This window comes from Dendropsophus ebraccatus, chromosome 13 (assembly GCF_027789765.1).
Source record: "Dendropsophus ebraccatus isolate aDenEbr1 chromosome 13, aDenEbr1.pat, whole genome shotgun sequence".
Lineage (NCBI taxonomy): Eukaryota > Metazoa > Chordata > Amphibia > Anura > Hylidae > Dendropsophus > Dendropsophus ebraccatus.
Window position 1 is genome coordinate 13,887,985 of NC_091466.1, and position 20,759 is coordinate 13,908,743.

Sequence of the window (20,759 nt, forward strand, 5' to 3'; positions counted from 1 at the left end):
TAGATAGATAGATAGATAGATAGATAGATAGGAGATAGATAGATAGATAGATAGATAGATAGATAGATAGATAGATAGGAGATAGATAGATAGATAGATAGATAGATAGATAGGAGATAGATAGATAGATAGATAGATAGATAGATAGATAGATAGACAGGAGATAGATAGATAGAAAGGAGATAGATAGGAGATAGATAGATAGATAGGAGATAGATAGATAGATAGATAGGAGATAGATAGATAGATAGATAGATAGATAGATAGATAGATAGATAGATAGATAGATAGGAGATAGATAGATAGATAGATAGGAGATAGATAGATAGGAGATAGATACATAGATAGGAGATAGATAGATAGATAGGAGATAGATAGATAGGAAATAGATAGATAGATAGGAGATAGATAGATAGATAGATAGATAGATAGATAGATAGATAGATAGATAGATAGATAGATAGGAGATAGATAGATGGATAGGAGATAGAAATATTAGATTAGATCCAGTAGTTTCCCTCTTCCTACTTTTGTGTAAGATAAACAGAGATCTGGATACAAATACAGATTATAGTAACATGTTGCCCCCTGCTGGTAAATTGTGATAATGACACCTTTCAGGTCTTTGGGCGAAATGCATCTATGTAAGGTTCTGGGCTCTCTGTCAGGGCATGCTTACACATAAGGTTTAGCAATGGGAGCCATTAAAGTCAAGTTACATCAGGCATACAGGACAGGAGAAGTGGTACTGTGCAGTGTATATATATATATACAGAATAAGAGCAGATACTGAGGATTACACCCAGTATACAGGACAGGAGAAGTGGTACTGTGCAGTGTATATATATACAGAATAAGAGCAGATACTGAGGATTACACCCAGTATACAGGACAGGAGAAGTGGTACTGTGCAGTGTATATATATATATATATATATATATATATATATATATATATATATATACTGTATATACAGAATAAGAGCAAATACTGATAAATTCCCCTTATACTGAGACTTATGAATTCCTTTAGATAGCTGATCACTTGCTGCCATCTTGTTATTCCCTTTACCTGTCAGTGGTATTAATGTTTTGGCTCATTGGTGTGTAGGGTGAATGATCTGCACAATGATAGCAAACAACTCATTGAGGATCCAAATCAGACGGGAAGTGTTACTGTGCGTGTGTGGTTAGAAGCCAGCATGTGAGCACAGAACAACTTAATCATGAGAAATTTCTAGCGGCGGCCATAAGAGATTTATACAGAGCAGACATCTCCTCCTGTGCCAGGTGACAAGTACATCACCACCTCTGCCAACCTGTCTGCTGCCCCGGGCACTGTATGTGTGAGGGAACCTGTGTAACCCAATATAGTATACAGTGTAGTATATACAATCCTGAGAAAAAATAACAACTCAATGTGAGGAGGACGTAGTATTATATTGAGCAGTAGTATTATGCAATTTATGTAAAGTGGGCAGTATTATAGTAGTTATAGAAAGCACAAGCCAGTAGGAAAGTATGAAGTATTGATTCCAGCGCAGGGGCGTAGCTAGGATTCATGGGGCCCCATAGCAAAAAACTGTACGGGGCCCCTTGAATCCTGTACGTTCCCATCCCCCATAGATAGGCAACTCTCAAACACACACAATGACGCACATATATACACACACAGAGGCACTATTTACATATATACAAATACACCACTGACATGTGATTACACTAGTGATAACATATACATCATGAATAGACCATATACAGGGAAATCATCCCCAAGTGTAATAAGAACCAGAAATGATATCTGCAGCATTTTCTTTTAGTGGTGGGTTCTTTGGGAGCAAACCTGTCAATCACTTTAGACACTGCTGACACACACACGCACATATACACCAGTGTTACAGACACTACAGTATATACATATATAGCCACAGATACATGCACACACTGACATATACCCACAGATACATATGCAGTGTCCCAGAACATGCAGACTACTACTCCTATTATGGCCATTTCTATTGCTGTGTCAATGCCTGTTCTGGTAAGTGTTTGCACTGCAACTGCTGCTGGTTTTCCCCTAGTATTCTCTGGTAATGTGCATTCTCATGTATTCCTGTGTATTATTACATTGTACAGTGGTATGCAAGGCTGTTGATCACGTGACCGTGCCAGTGCCCTGTAACCATGGTTCCTCCAATGGCCGACTAGCTCTGGCCAGGAGCAACCATGTGACCTCCCACTTCCTCCTAACAAGTTAGTCTTCCCCCTGCTTCCAAGCAAGAAAGGTGTGTGTCGTCCCTCTCCTACCTCAGAGGAGTTGGACTTCTTCTTTGCAGCTCCCACTTCACCACTAGAAATGTGGATCGAGTGCTCTGCTGTGTTCAAGTCTTCGGCTGTATCTGCCTGCTCAAGTGTCCGGAGTCTTCTCTCTCATCTGGGTGTCATTCCGTTATCTCTCATCATCGCTACAAGGATTCACAGCAAGTATTATTCTCAAGCTAATCCACCCAGCAACGCTATTTCTCTCATACTCCTACTCCCATCATCCGGCACGTATTCTCACAGCCTATGCAGCACCACTCCTGCTTTATTGGTCAAAGCCTGCTATATACCCGGTTGCATCCGGACAGAACTGTTGCTACTAGTTACCTCATCTATAATAAAACCGCTGTTACTGAACCCTGGCATTGGTGTCCACTAACTGGTGCCCTGACTAAGTGCAGCGAAGAATCGCACGCCCATCATCAACCGCAGATTCCACAGACCGGCCCTACAGCTGTGCCGCCCTCAGGCCTATACCGTGACAAGTATAACCCCTGCAGCTGCCCCGGTCATTGCCCACTCATAACACCAGCACTGCGGAAGTGGCCCCCAGGGGCCAGGGCATCGCACATAAACTCACTGACATATATACACAGATACATATGTACACACACTGACATATACATATACCTACAGATACAAACATACATACACTCACTGACATATACATATATATACAGATACATATGTACACACACTGACATATACATATACCCACAGATACATACACTCACTGACATATACATATATACACAGATACATATGTACACACACTAACATATACCCACAGATACATACATACACTCACTGACATATACATATATACACAGATACATATGTTCACACACTGACACACATACAAAGCACTGACAGCTCCCAGGCTTCCCCCTCCTCCTCCTGTAGTCTGGGCTGATCCTTCCTTACATAGAGGTATTGAGGACCTTTGGGTCATGTGATAAGGTCCTTCATCCCTCTCCTTCTGTGTGTACAGGACCTGGCAGGTCCTGTTCCTCTGTCCCTCTCCTTCTGATGTGCAGCCCGCTCACCCTGCGCTACAGTTACAAGGGCCCCATAGCAGTCGCCTTCCCTGCCTTCAAGGTAGCTACGCCACTGTTCCAGCGGCACTCACCAATCTTCATGCAGGTAATGGCTTTATTCAAGGCAACATCAGGCAGATGGACAAAGGGGCAGGGGGAGACAGCCCCGGGCACCACACCTTATGTATCTGCCTAATGTTGCCTTGAATAAAGCCATTACCTGCATGAAGATTAGTTATATTCTTGAATATAGGAGCAGTATTATAGTCCTGACCTGATGATGCACTGTTGAAGCGAGAAAACCTTTGTCTGTTACCTTCCGCTGTTCCATCTTCCCCCTTCCCTGCTCATGTTCACAGTGTGATCACGATTAAAGACTGCATCGGTTAATCCGTGGTGAGTGACCGCCTCTTTTACTATTACGTGTTCTGATTATAGTAGTTATATTCTTGTATATAGGGGCAGTATTATAGTAGTTATATTCTTGTATATACGAGCAGTATTATAGTAGTTATATTCATGTATATAGGGGGGCAGTATTATAGTAGTTATATTCTTGTATATAGGAGCAGTATTATAGTAGTTATATTCTTGTATATAGGAGCAGTATTATAGTAGTTATATTCTTGTATATAGGAGCAGTATTATAGTAGTTATATTCCTGTATATAGGTGGCAGGTGTAACTACTATTTAGGGGCACAGAGGAGCCTCACTATGGTATGGGAGGGGCATAAGTACTATATGGGGGCACATAGAAGGCCTGACTACTATATGGTGGCACAGAGGGGCCTGACTACTATACTATATGGTGGCACAGACAGAGGAGAATGATCTTCTATGTTAGTGCAAAGTGGAGGCCTATAGAGTACTGTTTGAGGATTCAAACTGGGCCTAAATGCTACATGGGGACAGAAAGTGGGTACAGTCACAGTGTGGCGCAATACATGTCTTTATGATGCTCGGGCCAGATGTAGAAGAAAAGAGAGCAGAGCCTGTGTACCATTGGTATCTACCTCCATATAGGTCAGTGTACTGTGGGATACTGGTCTTTTTATAGTGTATTTTTTAGTGGGGTGGTATTAGTCACTATGGGGTGAAAGTGTGGTAATAACATATGTTTCTGGTATTATTGGTAATTTTTGTTTTGTTTACTGGCTTTAGTCAGTAACAGTGTGACGCTATGGTATAAATTCACTTTTGGCTTTTGCTATATTCTTCTGCTGCAAAAGATCTGCAGCGTTTGGCACTACCCTATGAGTGTGTGAACAGCATTGTATGCCATGGGGTGTGGTATGGCTATGGATGTGAAACATTGGCAGGTATGATACAGGCTAGAGGTGCCCAACAGGGTCCTAGAGCCTCCTTTCATTGTAGTTTTCCCAATAAATTTCTCCTTATCACTCTAATATTGTGATCACTTACATACTTCATTTGTTTCCAACAATTCCTTCTTAGGGGGCATTCATATGATCACAAAATACTGTCCGTGCACGGACAGTATTCTGCGGGCCAGAACTTGGAGCTCCTACATTATGATCATGATGCCGGAGCTTCAAAACAGTTTGAAGTGCCTCTCACTTCATTTCATCGGTGGACAGTGTCAACTAGGCGGGGCCTCATGGCAGTTGGGCCCCATCTCCCGGATCTTCTAGGCTCCGCCTAGGTGCCACTGTCCACCAATAAAATGATGCCGTTTTAGAGCAGAAAGAAGGCACAGACCGGTTTTATGCAGGTATATATCACGTGCAGTATCCAAGCTTGTGGACATATACAGTAAGGGTGGTGACAGTTTCCCTTTAAATGTTCACGCTACTTGACTGACACAGCCACACAGCACTTTTTGTGCGCTGTGATGATACGTCATCCTGTGTCACCCTCATTAACAGACGATCAGTCATCGGGCTGTTTTATAGAAAGATTTTCTGTTGCCCATAGCAACCAATCACAGCTCAGCTTTCATTTTACCGGAGCAACATAAGAAGTGAAATCTAGGCCGAGATTGGTTGCTATGGACAACAAACAGAATCTTATTATAAGGTCTGCTTCACAAGGCCATATTGTATTTGCAAACCACAAAAACATCTGCAATACAAAAAGATAAAAGATGGCTGCCGGGAAGAGCCTGACTAGCTGTATACATGGTTGGCATAGTTGCCAATATTTGAAAGTTTTTTCCAGGGACACTGGCTTTGTCAATGAGGGGTGCGGCCTGTTGTGGGTGTGGGTTTTTGGGTGTGTGGCTTGTCTCTAGATTGGTTTTTGCTAAATTTTCTCTATACTGTCCTCATTGTATGCATCATGTCCTCTTCTAAGTTTTCCCCTCATAGGGGCACTCTCAGTCACATGGTTTTGTAGAGAACTGCAGGCGGCCCCATTTACACGAATAGTACAGTGCGGGATTTAGCAGAACAGACAATCTGCTGAGTGTTGAAATGTGCATAAAAAAGGACACAATACAATAATACATCACAAATAAAGGTCCCATACACAGGAGTAAAAAGTCAATTGACCTCACTGATGTCAGCGGGCCCAGCCATCCTCCTGACTCTAGTGTTGAGCGGATCTGTCACACTGTTCGGGTTTGGCAACATTCATGGAATTAAACATTTGGCATTCGATTCCAGGGGAGTCCTGGAAAATATGGATTCAGCTATAGGCCATATACACTTATGTTTACAATCAGGGCCGTATTAACAGCTGCTGCTGCCCTAGGCACTAAACCTGAAGACGCCCCATCTTCACTCCCCATCACATTGATATCTGATCAGTCTTAGGCTGCGTTCACACATTTACTGTACTTCACCACATGCAGCAGCTACCAGACACTCATGTGGTAACCAATAGGTGTATGGTCAACAATCCTGGTAACAGCACATGAATCGTGGGGATGAAATGGGAGTGTGGTTTCCGCCACACACAAATACACCAGATTTACTGGCAAGTCTGAAGGGGAGGTGGGAGAGTAAAAAAACTAAACAAAAAAATATTTTTTTTCTTCCTCCCTTGGTGCTGCCCCCCTGAAAGCTGCTGCCCTAGGCACCGGACCATGGGTGTCTAGTGGTAAATACGGCCCTGTTTACAATGTAACTATAAGTGCTCGTTACGAGTGCTTATAGTGAAAGGCACAGGGGGCGAGGCATCCCAGGTCATAACTGGAACATTGTTTTGCCAGGGCTGCCTTTTGAAAATCGAAATAGTCCCTGCTGTGGAGTCAGGCTACAAGCAAACACATGGACTAGACGTCTGAATTTGCCCATAGACTTATCTGGCCTAATCTGTATGCCATCCTTATTCTTCACAGACCCATTGACTTCTATGTTCTGCAGATATGGAATGTTTAAATGCAGGTCCTTTTTTTTGCGGATGCAAATGTGAATGCATGGGGAGGGTTGCATAGGAATCAATGTATAGTATGCGCACCTAAAAATATGGTCGTGTGAAGAAGACCTGTGGTTCCATTTAACAGATCAGATTTGCTCTTTCTGTCCGGGTTCGTTTTTTACAATTTTTTGTCTGCGTTCTGCAAAAAGTCATCTGTAATGCATCTGTATTGTCTCCATATTTGGGAATCTGCAAAAAAGGTCAGGGAGGAGGCAGACGATAGATGAGCAAATTGTATATTATTACGGATATCAATTGTGTAAAGGCCCTATTCCACCAACAGATCTGACGACAGATTATCTGCCAAAGATTTGAAGCCAAACCCAGGAGTGGATTTGAAAAGAGGAGAAATCCAGTCTTTCCTTTATGACCTGTTCTCTGTTTATAGTCTGTTCCTGGGTTTGGCTTCAAATCTTTGGCAGATAATCTCTCGTCAGATCTGTTGGTGGAATAGGGCCTTAACCAGGAACGGCGTTAGGGGGGGCAAGCAGGGCAATTGCCCAGGGCCCCCATCCCCCAGGGGCCCCCTACCGCAGTTACAGTAGGAGAGGAGAGCACAGACAGGGTCCTGCAGCGTCTGGGAGTGATCCCTGGCTGCTGCTATCAGGGGTCACACAGAGGCTGCAGGACGCTGGGCTCGGTGTCTGCTCCCCCTCCCCCTCCCTCCAGCTCCTCTTATTACACGTGACTGAGGGGCTACCGGGTGAGGATGACAGCCTGCTGCTGCTGCAAGGAACATGAGGGGGATTCACCACTACACCCAGCATGCTAGATGGAGTAAGTATACTGTACATGAAGTGTGTAATGTGTATGAATGTAAGTGTATAATGCATGAATGTTTTTTCTAATTCGGACCATTCTCTGTAAACCCTAGAGATGGTTGTGCGTGAAAATCCCAGTAGATCAGCAGTTTCTGAAATACTCAGACCAGCCCTTCTGGCACCAACAGCCATGCCACGTTCAAAGGCCTCACATCACCTTTCTTCCCCATACTAATGCTCGGTTTGAACTGCAGGAGATTGTCTTGACCATGTCTACATGCCTAAATGCACTGAGTTGCCGCCATGTGATTGGCTGATTAGAAATTAAGTGGTAACGTGCAGTTGGACAGGTGTACCTAATAAAGTGGCCGGTGAGAGTATATATATATATATATATATATATATATATATATATAATGGTGTGTGTGTATATCAGCACTGCTGACTCCAAGTGTTGAGGTGAATAGACTGTACATAGGAGCTGCAGCTGTTCTCTGGCCTCATCAGTCCTATGTAATTGCTGCAGCTCCTATGTATAGCTTATGATGACATCACTAAGGTAATACAGTGTATTTTATTGAGAAAAAAATAAGGTGGTATTCAGTCCTTAGGTGGTGGTCATTCTATGGCGGTAATATTGGTCTGTATATAGTGTCAGTATGCAGTGGTCATTCTTTGGCATTAATATTGGTCTGTATATAGCGTATATATAGAGTCATTACTGCCATAGATTGACTACCACATAATGACACTATATACAGACCAATATTACCGCCATACAGTGACAACCACATAATGACTCTATATACACACTATATACAGACCAATAGTACAGCCATAGAGTGATCGCCACATAATGACTCTATATACACTATATACAGACCAATATTACCGCCATAGAGTGATCGCCACATAATATTGGTCTGTATACAGTGTATATATAGAGTCATTATACAGGGGTCAGTCTATGGCAGTAATATTGGTCTGTATATAGTGTCATTTTGCAGTGGTCACTCTTTGGCATTAATATTGGTCTGTATATAGCATATATATATAGAGTCATTACTGCCATAGATTGACTACCACATAATGACACTATATACAGACCAATATTACCGCCATGCAGTGGCCACCACATAATGACTCTATACACACTATATACAGACCAATAGTACAGCCATAGAGTGATCGCCACATAATATTGGTCTGTATACAGTGTATATACAGTAGATTCATTATACAGGGGTCAGTCTATGGCAGTAATATTGGTCTGTATATAGAGTCATTATGCAGTGGTCAATCTATGGCAGTAATATTGGTCTGTATATAGTGTGTATATAGAGTTATTATGTGGTGGTCAGTCTATGGCGGTAATATTGGTCTGTATATAGCGTATATATAGCGTATAGTGTATAGCGTATATCATTACTGCCATAGATTGACTGCCACATAATGACTCTATATACACACTATATACAGACCAATAGTACAGCCATAGAGTGACAGCAACATAATATTGGTCTGTATACAGTGTATATAGAGTCATTCATTATACAGTGGTCAGTCTATAGCGGTAATATTGGTCTGTATAAAGTGTATATGGAGTCATTATGTGGTGGTCACTCTATGGCGGTAATATTGGTCTGTATATAGTGTATATAGAGTCATTATGGGGCGGTCACTTTATGGTGGTAATATTGGCCTATATATAGTGTGTTTTCTTAACGGTATGGAGGTAATATTTGGTCCTGATTATAGTGATTTTTTTATTTTATTTTTTTAAAGCAATTCATATAAATAGTTCTTGTGTTTACACCACTAGCGACAGTCCTGGCATGTAGGGGCAGTCCCGACATGTAGCGGCGGTCCTGGCATGTAGCGGTGGTCCCGGCATGTAGCGGCGGTCCCGGCATGAAGCGGCAGTCCCGACATGTAGCGGCAGGCCTGGCATGTAGCGGCAGTCCTGGCATGTAGCAGCAGTCCCGACATGTAGCGGCAGTTCCGACATGTTGTGGCAATCCTGGCATGTAGCGGCGGTCCCGACATGTAGCGGCAGTCCTGACATGTACCGGCAGTCCTGGCATGTAGCGGCGGTCCTGGCATGTAGCGGCAGTCCTGGCATGTAACGGCAGTCCTGGCATGTAACCTTCTGAACTAAGGGCCCTAATACATGGAGGGAAAATTGTCCGAATCAGGACGATATCGCTCTGAGGATACTGGGGAACATGATCAGGTAGTATATATCACAGACAAGGCCTGAAGATACTGGGGAACATGATCAGGTAGTATATATCACAGACAAGGCCTGAGGACACCGGGGAACGTGATCAGGTAGTATATATCACAGACAAAGCCTGAGGATACTGGGGAACATGACCAGGTAGTATATATCACAGACAAGGCCTAAGAACACTGGGGAACATGATCAGGTAGTATATATCACAGACAAGGCCTGAGGACACCGGGGAACGTGATCAGGTAGTATATATCTTTATTGTTTACTATATACAGCAAGGATTGCACACACATCACTAATGATATACTGTATATATACACATAGGGGGAAATTTATCAAACATGGTGTAAAATGAAACTGGCTCAGTTGCCCCTAGCAACCAATCAGATTCCACCTTTCATTACTCAGATTCTAAGTAGGTGGAATCTGATTGGTTGCTAGGGGCAACTGAGCCAATTCTTCTTTACACCAGTTTGATAAATCTCCTCCATAGCTTTTGCTGCATCCTAAAAGAGCCATGTAGTAGGCTCTCTAAGCGAGCTCCATTCTACCAGATTGGCGCTCGCTTCTGCGGAATATCAGGCCTTGTAATACGGCCTTAAAAGTGGCCGTATGCTTCCAATAACTGCTGGCTGAACAATCCTTCAGCTGACAATTATCTGTCCCATCCGGTCCCGTCCTCCCCATACACAGAAATTTGGCACATCTGAGTGTTCCTGTGTTCTCTATGAGAGGGGAAAGCCATAGCCATACAGATCTGATGCCGGCTTATCTCTCTGAGAACAGAGAGGTTGGGCGTTGATTTTCCATCAAGCTCGACCCCCTATGTCCACTGATATCATCTGTCAGAGGACTGTCCAGAGAGCCCCATACACCTTACACTGATGGTCGTACCCAACAGGAGCAACAGGTACTACCAACAAAAGAGTAAAATGTATGGGGACCTTAAATTGTTGCTAAAATATTTCAGCATTTGGGGCCCCACCTTTAACTTTGCCCAGGGCCACATCTAGTCTAAAACTTGCCCTGTGCGTAACGGATGATGCTTTAGCACCTGTTATGATATGGTCTGTTATTATATGTTTATTATATGCAATATTGGATTGGATGTTCGCAGGCAACATGTTACCTTCCATGGCTCTTTTCCAAATATGGATGACATTTGGATGTTTTTAGGGTGGGTTCACACTACAGAATTCTCGCGGATAAACTCAGCAGAATTCCATCGACTGCCCGCGGGCTACATAGATACTATTCTATGGGCCGGCGTATTCCGCTATCCGCAGAAAGAAGTGACATGTCAGTTCTTTCGGCGGATAACGGAATACGCCGGCCCATAGAATGGTGTCTATGGAGCCGGCGGAAAGGCGTGCATGCGCGCGGACAGTCGACGGAATCCTGCTGAGTTTATCCGCGAGAATTCCATAGTGTAAACCCACCCTTATTGTGGAAAATGGACCCTTTAAAAGTGGTGGCTGAAATGAAGCATTGCACTGTATTACTGCCATTATTTAGGCATGTCACTATTATTTGTTGTGACTTATGGCAGCAATACTTCCATTTCCTTCCTCTACAATATGTGAATAACCCTCTTCACCTTCTATTGATATAGTGGCGCTTGTAATCATTCTTATTTGGCAATGCTGCTTACTCACATTTGAACACTAGGTGGCGAGTAAGGATAAGGAATAAGTTGTAAGGGTGTGTCTGCTCTATAATATCAAAAATAATAATAGGAATAATAAGAATAAGAATAATATAATATACTTTGTATAATATTACTGTTCCATGTATAGAAAGGATATGGATTAACAATCCCCAGCATGAATTACACTTTATGTTCCTATTATTCTAAATGTAAGGGGGGATCTCCACTTACTATAAACAGTAGTTGTCATAAAGTCTATGAAGGTTTAATAAGTAAAAAGAAAAATAACTTAAATGCATTTTTATTGTACCAAAATGTATGGACATGATTCAGAAGGGTGCAGAGATGAAACTTCCACTCTGATCAGCTCATCCATTCAGGAGAACACAGACTTGTCACAATACTGCTTGTTACAAGGGTAACACGTCAATATAATTCTGCTCCTATGTAAAAGAATATAACTACTATAATACTGCTCCTATGTACAAGAATATAACTACTATAATACTGCTCCTATATACAAGAATATAACTACTATAATACTGCCTCCTATATACAGGAATATAACTACTATAATACTGCTCCTATGTACAGGAATATAACTACTATAATACCGCTCCCTATATACAAGAATATAACTACTATAATACTGCTCCTATGTACAAGAATATAACTACTATAATACTGCTCCTATATACAAGACTATAACTACTATAATACTGCTCCTATATACAAGAATATAACTACTATAATACACGAACTGGAGAGAATGGAACGACTGCACATCCCATCTATGGCTGATACTAATGCCGCTAGGCCTATATTAAGAATCAACACCAGAGTGTCTGTATATGAATTGATCAAGCCATATTGCCCCGTGTACCACCGCGCAGGTCCTCTGGTCCACAGGGGTCCCTACGCTAACTCCACACCGTGTCGGTCAGCGACCGCCAACCCTGCAAAGCGTGCACGTGCAGGGAAGGGAGGCCATGGAACGGCCCTGCAACCCCAATGTCACAGGACCAGACCCAAAAAGCCCCACCAAAACCCAGCCAGCACCACCGGCGGGGAAGGCTGCCCCCAAACGACACAAGTATGGATATGGTATTACACTTACCATTGCTGCTCTCACAGAATGGGGAAGACATAGGGTCCAGACATGTGAGCACAGGCATATCCTGCTAATTTTGGTCATGTGGGTCTTATAAAGGAGTGCTAGCTGTTCAGAGAGGGAGAACTGTAAAACATGAACTGGAGAGAATGGAACTGCTGCACTTCTATAATACTGCTCCTATATACAGGAATATAACTACTATAATACTGCTCCTATATACAAGAATATAACTACTATAATACTGCTCCTATATACAGGAATATAACTACTATAATACTGCTCCTATATACAAGAATATAACTACTATAATACTGCTCCCTATATACAAGAATATAACTACTATAATAATGCTCCCTATTAGTGATGATTATTCGATCCCATTAAAGTCTATGGGAACAAGTATTCGAATAGGGAAAAACATCTATTTGACCATTTGGAGGGTGAAAGCGGAAGCTGGGGGATTGGAACGCTTATAGAATATTTATCGAATATTCGTGGGATATTCGTACGAATATTCGAATATCTCACTATTCGATCGAATATCTATTCGATCGAACAGTATTCGCTCATCACTACTCCCTATATGCAAGAATATAACTACTATAATACTGCCCCTATATACAAGAATATAACTACTATAATTCTGCCCCCTATATACAAGACTATAACTACTATAATACTGCCCTATATACAAGAATATAACTACTATAATACTGCTCCTATATACAAGAATATAACTACTATATTACTGCTCCCTATATACAAGAATATAACTACTATAATACTGCCCTATATACAAGAATATAACTACTATAATACTGCTCCTATATACAAGAATATAACTACTATAATACCGCTCCTATATACAAGAATATAACTACTATAATACTGCTCCTATATACAAGAATATAACTACTATAATACTGCTCCTATATACAAGAATATAACTACTATAATACTGCTTCCTAAATACAAGAATATAACTTCTATAATGACCGACACGGTGTGGAGTTAGCGTAGGGACCCGTGTGGACCAGAGGACCTGCGCGGTGGTACACGGGGCAATATGGCTTGATCAATTCATATACAGACACTCTGGTGTTGATTTTTAATATAGGCCTAGCGGCATTAGTATCAGCCATAGATGGGATGTGCAGCGGTTCCATTCTCTCCAGTTCGTGTTTTGCAATTCTCCCTCTCTGAACAGCTAGCACTCCTTTATAAGACCCACATGACCAAAATTAGCAGGATATGTCTGTGCTCACATGTCTGGACCCTATGTCTTCCCCATTCTGTGAGAGCAGCAATGGTAAGTGTAATACCATATCCATACTTGTGTCGTTTGGGGGCAGCCTTCCCCGCCGGTGGTGCTGGCTGGGTTATGGTGGGGCTTTTTGGGTCTGGTCCTGTGACATTGGGGTTGCAGGGCCGTTCCATGGCCTCCCTTCCCTGCACGTGCACGCTTTGCGGGGTTGGCGGTCGCTGACCGACACGGTGTGGAGTTAGCGTAGGGACCCGTGTGGACCAGAGGACCTGCGCGGTGGTACACGGGGCAATATGGCTTGATCAATTCATATACAGACACTCTGGTGTTGATTTTTAATATAGGCCTAGCGGCATTAGTATCAGCCATAGATGGGATGTGCAGCGGTTCCATTCTCTCCAGTTCGTGTCATAACTTCTATAATACTGCTCCTATATACAGGAATATATGAGTAATGCATAGAGCAGCGCTTATCCAAATAAAAAAGATGTAAACAAAGAGTGACACTCACCCGGTGATTGTGGGTATTACTTGGAACACCCACATCACCTAGAGCCAGGTAGGTTCAATGGTTATACATCCACAAGGGGAGAGCGCAGGTCCGGTGCCCGAGCGTGGAGATCCACACCGGTAACAAAGCCAAAAAGAGAGAAGACAAAAGAAAAGGACCGCGCTCAAGATAAACCAAAGTGCTAAATAAATTGTGGAATTTACTTACTTCGCTTGGGGGATAGATAACCAGTATCTCATCCCCCTCCAGGAAAGCCAGTTAAGGGGAACAATCCCAATCCATGCGATACCACGCCACAATTGCAGTAAACAGGATGTATTGGATACGGTTTATTGGACAACGCGTTTCAGTGGCATAGCGGCCACCTTTCTCAAGCCAAAAGCACACAATGACAAACAGACAATTTATACAGTGATAATGACTTACAGACATTTCAGATCTCGTCATTGATTCCTCTGGGCGCGGGGTCGACGCCCCCTCCCGCAGCCTCCGGGAGTGTACGCCAAGTGCTGCTCCTATATACAAGAATATAACTACTATAATACTGCTCCTATATACAGGAATATAACTACTATAATACTGCTCCTATATACAAGAATATAACTACTATAATACTGCCCCTATATACAAGAATATAACTACTATAATACGAACTGGAGAGAATGGAACCGCTGCACATCCCATCTATGGCTGATACTAATGCCGCTAGGCCTATATTAAAAATCAACACCAGAGTGTCTGTATATGAATTGATCAAGCCATATTGACCCGTGTGGACCAGAGGACCTGCGCGGTGGTACACGGGGCAATATGGCTTGATCAATTCATATACAGACACTCTGGTGTTGATTTTTTAATATAGGCCTAGCGGCATTAGTATCAGCCATAGATGGGATGTGCAGCCGTTCCACTCTCTCCAGTTCGTGTATAACTACTATAATACTGCTCCTATATACAGGAATATAACTACTATAATACTGCTCCTATATACAGGAATATAACTACTATAATACTGCTCCTATATACAGGGATATAACTACTATAATAGTGCTCCTATATACAGGAATATAACTACTATAATACAGCTCCTATATACAAGAATATAACTACTATAATACTGCTCCTATATACAAGAATATAACTACTATAATACTGGTCCTATATACAAGAATATAACTACTATAATACTGCTCCTATATACAGGAATATAACTACTATAATACTGCTCCTATATACAGGAATATGAGTACTATAATACTGCTCCTATATACAGGAATATAACTACTATAATACTGCTCCTATATACAAGAATCTAACTACTATAATACTGCTCCTTTGTACAGGAATATAACTACTATAATACTGCTCCTATGTACAAGAATATAACTAATATAATACTGCTCCTATGTACAGGAATATAACTACTATAATACTGCTCCTATGTACAGGAATATAACTACTATAATACTGCTCCTTAACACAAGAATATAACTACTATAATACTGCTCCTATATACAAGAATATAACTACTACAATACTGCTCCTATATACAAGAATATAACTACTATAATACTGCTCCTATATACAGGAATATAACTACTATAATACTGCCTCCTATATACAAGAATATAACTACTACAATACTGCTCCTATATACAAGAATATAACTACTATAATACTGCTCCTATACACAAGAATATAACTACTATAATACTGCTCCTATATACAAGAATATAACTACTATAATAATATATGTATAATATATGTATGTCTCTCCCTTTCTGGGTAGTCCATTAAAGAAGCTGAACGTGTGGGGGCAGAGGGGGCGTTCTCTCATGCAGAGCTACGGGCAACTTGTTCTCCACTACCATGTCTTCCAGACTCTATGGCATGCCCACCTGGCACCAATGCATTATGTAAAGTGTTTGCCAACCTTGAGTAACAGATGTTATGGAAAACAGGATGAAACCTACATAAGTCAGATGCATCTAAACGGCCACATTAAAAAATGTGCCCTTGCATAACGTTTGGGGAAAATGGCCACCGGGGGCCGCTCAGACGCCCGTCAGTGTTCCTCAGTATATAAGAATAATAATAATAATAATGATCATAGAACATTCTGCTGTGATTTATTCCGGCAGCCGACGAGCTGCCACTCTGCCTACTTGGGTGCCAGTCCAGGAACCCAGATGGCGGCACCACAAAGGCCCATGTTTTGAAACAAAGTGTGCAAACAGATCCGTGTGTGCACACAAGATTATTGTGGGGTGTGCGAGGCAGCGGAGCAGCTGCTCTCCTGCCGACTTCTACAGGAAAATTCAATCCCAAAGTCAATAGAGGGAACCAGATGAGGCTCCGCACAAGAGCAGACCTTGAATATCTGGAGAGGCTGTGTTATTCTAGATGACAACATGATGGCAGACGATAAGAGCTGCTCGGGTCCAACTCAAGACGTCTCGAGGCCTTGGCACACTGGATCATCTCAGGTGTTAAGTCTTTACTCCCTCTACATCCAAACACATCCATAGTGATAGGTCCTGCAGGTTATTACACCACTGGCCTCTCTAGTGATCTGCAGAACATTGGTGTGTCCTCGCTACCTACTGACAGATACATAGTGATATATTCTGCAGATTATTACACCGCTGGCCTTTCTAGTTATCTGCAGAACAGTGCTCTCCCCACCTACTACCTGACAGGGTCTTAGGGGTGTGCGACTTGTGTGTCAAGCAAAGGGGATACCAGTGAACCCGGACAAGAGGGCCACCATCGGGTGCTGCACCACCCCCTTTAACTATAAGCATATCTGATGACATGCTTATAGTTTGATAGGGCACCCTGCTTCCACCCCTTCCCCCTGCACCCTCAATATAGTCTCAGTGTGCAGAAATAAAAAAAAAAACACTAGTGTGATTGACAGAAGCGAGAAGATTGCGAGAAGCCAATGGCATCTTGTGCTGCAGGGAGGGACTGGTGGTCCTGACACTATGGGGCTGCAGGGGGGGACTGATACTATATGAAGCCTTCAGGGGGAGACTGGGGGGGTCCTGATACTATATGGGGGCTGCACGGGGGGACTGATACCATATGGAGACTGAAGGGGGATATTTAGGGGTCCTAATACTACATGGGGGCTGTGTGTGTGTGTGGGGGGGGGACTGATATCATATGGTGGCTGCAGGTGGGGCTCATGCTGCAGAGAGGATTGATATTAAATGGAGGGTGTTGGGTGCTGGTGGTGCTGATACCATATGGGGGATGCACAGGAAGGCACCTGATACTATATAAGGGCTCCAGAGAGGGGAGCCTGATACTATATAGGGATTGCACAGGGGGACTATACTAGTTGTGGGCTGCAGAGAGAGGTCTCATAATACATTGCAGTGCACAGCGATGCCTCAGACTAAATGGGGACTGCACAGAGGGGCCTATACTATTTGAGGACTGCACAAAAGGGCCTATACTATATAAAGACCTTACTACTATATAGGGGCAAAGAGCATACCTAACTATTATTTGGAGGCACAGGTGAGCCTTAAAACTCTATGATGGCAAAAAGGGACTTAGCTACTATATAGGGGCACAGGGGACCTAACTACTATGTGTGCTGGAGCAAGGAGCCTAAACTGTTTCTCTGGAAGATTCTGCAGAGAGGATTCATGGCTAGGAGAAGACTTCAAGATGTCCCAGGCTGGATGGATAGAAAAAAGAAAAGTGAACTACTCTGATCAGAAGATGCCCCCTGTGGGATATAATTGCACTCTCCTATAGGATCTGTAGTGGTAGCAATAGTGGTCATAGTGTGGCGGTATTATTAGTGGTATCATTGGTAATATCTTTCTGTTTTGTTCATTGACAGTATGGAGGCAAAATGTAATCACTGTATGGTGGTAATAATGTTATGAGATAACTATGTATGTATTGTGGCACTTGATACTGTGTGGGGCAATTTGAGGGCATTATACTGTGTGCGGGGCACTACAGGAGGCATCATACTGTGTGAGGAGACTTAGAGCATGTCCTTAAAGGGGTTCATGTGGGTGATAAAAATTATTAGCGGTGCTCTCCGTACACAGTATATGAGCGCACTACCTGTATGCATTCTTGTCTCATGTCCTGCTGGTTCTGAGGGGGGGGGGGGGGGCAAATTCTGCAGAGAGCGACATCTACCCTAAGGCCAGCTCTGCCTACAGTGCCATAACTTTAAGGGTTACAGACTGCAAGCAGGCCTCTACCCTAAGGCTGACTGCTTAACCAGGACATAGTGTGGCAAGTACATCTCCTGCCTCCTCCCCCTTGTCTCCCGACTCCTTTTCTGTGTGTAAGGCAGATGCTCTAAGACCCCAGAAAGTAGGAGGCAGGGGGAAGAGTCAAGAACAGGAGACAGGGGGAGGAGTCGGGAACAGGAGGCAGGGGGAGGAGTCAGGAGCAGGAGGCAGGGAGTAAAATCAGGAATAGGAGGCAGGGGGAGGAGTCAAGAACAGTAGGCAGGGGGAGGAGGCAGGAACAGTAGGCAGGGGGAGGATGAAGCGCGACTAAGCGTGAAACGTTCGTTGCCTATTTTGTACCTTGCATTGCTGACTGTGAATATGGTTAAATAAAGTATACGTGGAGTGTGTGTATGTGTGTCAGTGTCTGTGTCAGTGGTATGTGTGGGTGTGTTTGTGTGTGTGTCAGCAGTGTCTCAAATGATTAACAGGTTTGTTTCTATGTATGCTGAGCTCTGATTTTTAGTTGTAACCCCCCACCCTCACCCCGTTACACATGAAAGATGCTACCCCTATATATTGCCCCATTTTGCACTTAAGTAGTATCTATCAGGTGATTGACGCTCTGCTTCCAAAGAGTTTCTGCAGCAGCTGCTATTAACCCCTAGACGACCAAGGACGTTCCGGTACGCCCTGGAAGTCTGTCCCCAGACGACCCTGGGCGTACCGGTACGTCCTGAGCTATGAAGCGCGTTCTGGAGCGGAGCACGCTTTATAGCAGGTGGGCCTCACCGTTAATGACAGGCTGCAGCAATCGCGTAGTTGTCCGATCTATTAAAATATAACAGTCATCATCCCAAACGGCGAACGGCGTAAACAAAAAGAGTGATTACCGATTTTTTTTTTACATTATATATAAAAAAAAGTATTAAAAAGTGATCAAAACATCCGATCTTCACAAATATGGTATTAATAAAAACTAGAGATTATGTAGGAAAAAAATTACACCCCATACAGCCCCATAGGTGAAAAAATAAAACCGTTATAAGCGTCACAAAAGGCCTGTTTTATTAATAAGAAATTGCAAAAAAAAAGGATTTTATTTTAAAAAAATTCTGTGTAAACCTGCATGTGGCTGTGTTTGGACTGACCTATAGAATAATGGTATCATGTCGCTTTTACTGTATAGTGCATTACGTAGACACAGGAACACCCTTTTTTACGATTTCACCAATTTATATCTTCAGAAATAATATTTTTGGGGTTCCCTCATACATGTTATGGTAGAATGAAAGACGCCATTACAAAGTAAAACTACTCCTGTACATGGCCCTGTAGATAGAAAACTGAAAGTGCTAGAACTCTAAGAAGGGGAGGAGGAAAAAACGAAAACACAACAATGAAAATTTCCAAGGTCCACTGGGTCATTTTGGGCCTGGTCCTCAAAGGGTTAAAGTGTCACTGTTGTTATAACTTTCAAACTCTAAATCATCAATAGATGTGATATACAGCAAGTTTGGAATTTACATTCATTATTTTTTTAGCTATGATGGAAAACACGGCACCTCCTGTTTTCTTACTTTTTTTTCCTCAAAATACAGGAAACAGTCAGAAAACAGGAAGTCCTACGTATTCCAGGCCATCTGAGCTCTCACAGAGAGAAGACAGTCATGTGACTGATGGGCACATTGAGCCGTGACTCTCTATTCTAGCCCGAATTCTGTTTAGTCTGTTTTTTTTTCAGCCAGCAGTCAGAAAATCTACCTTCAGGAGACTGGACCTGGATATAGTAAGTATAGCTGTTATATAGCAGCATTCAGGAGACTGGACCTGGATAAAGTAAGTATAGCTGTTATATAGCTGCCTTCAGGAGACTGGACCTGGATACAGTAAGTATAGCTGTTATATAGCAGCCTTCAGGAGACTGGACCTGGATACAGTAAGTATAGCTGTTATATATCTGCCTTCAGGAGACTGGACATGGATATAGTAAGTATAGCTGTTATATAGCAGCATTCAGGAGACTGGACCTGGATACAGTAAGTTTAGCTGTTATATAGCTGCCTTCAGGAGACTGGACCTGGATACAGTAAGTATAGCTGTTATATAGCTGCCTTCAGGAGACTGGACCTAGATACAGTAAGTATAGCTGTTACATAGCTGCCTTCAGGAGACTGGACTTAGATACAGTAAGTTTAGCTGTTATATAGCAGCCTTGAGGAGACTGGACCTGGATACAGTAAGTATAGCTGTTATATAGCAGCCTTCAGGAGAAAG

At 42.7% G+C, this 20,759-nt stretch overlaps 1 protein-coding gene across 1 annotated transcript in view; it reads right to left on the bottom strand.

The window, feature by feature from the left end:
- VANGL2 (VANGL planar cell polarity protein 2) overlaps nucleotides 1-4,796 on the bottom strand; it is an 87,882-nt gene extending 83,086 nt beyond the window's left edge. The window contains exon 1 of the mRNA XM_069950324.1: nucleotides 4,782-4,796. The gene's annotated coding sequence lies outside the window, so the exon portion shown is untranslated. The remainder of the gene's footprint in view (nucleotides 1-4,781) is intronic.
- Nucleotides 4,797-20,759: the final 15,963 nt, after the last annotated feature.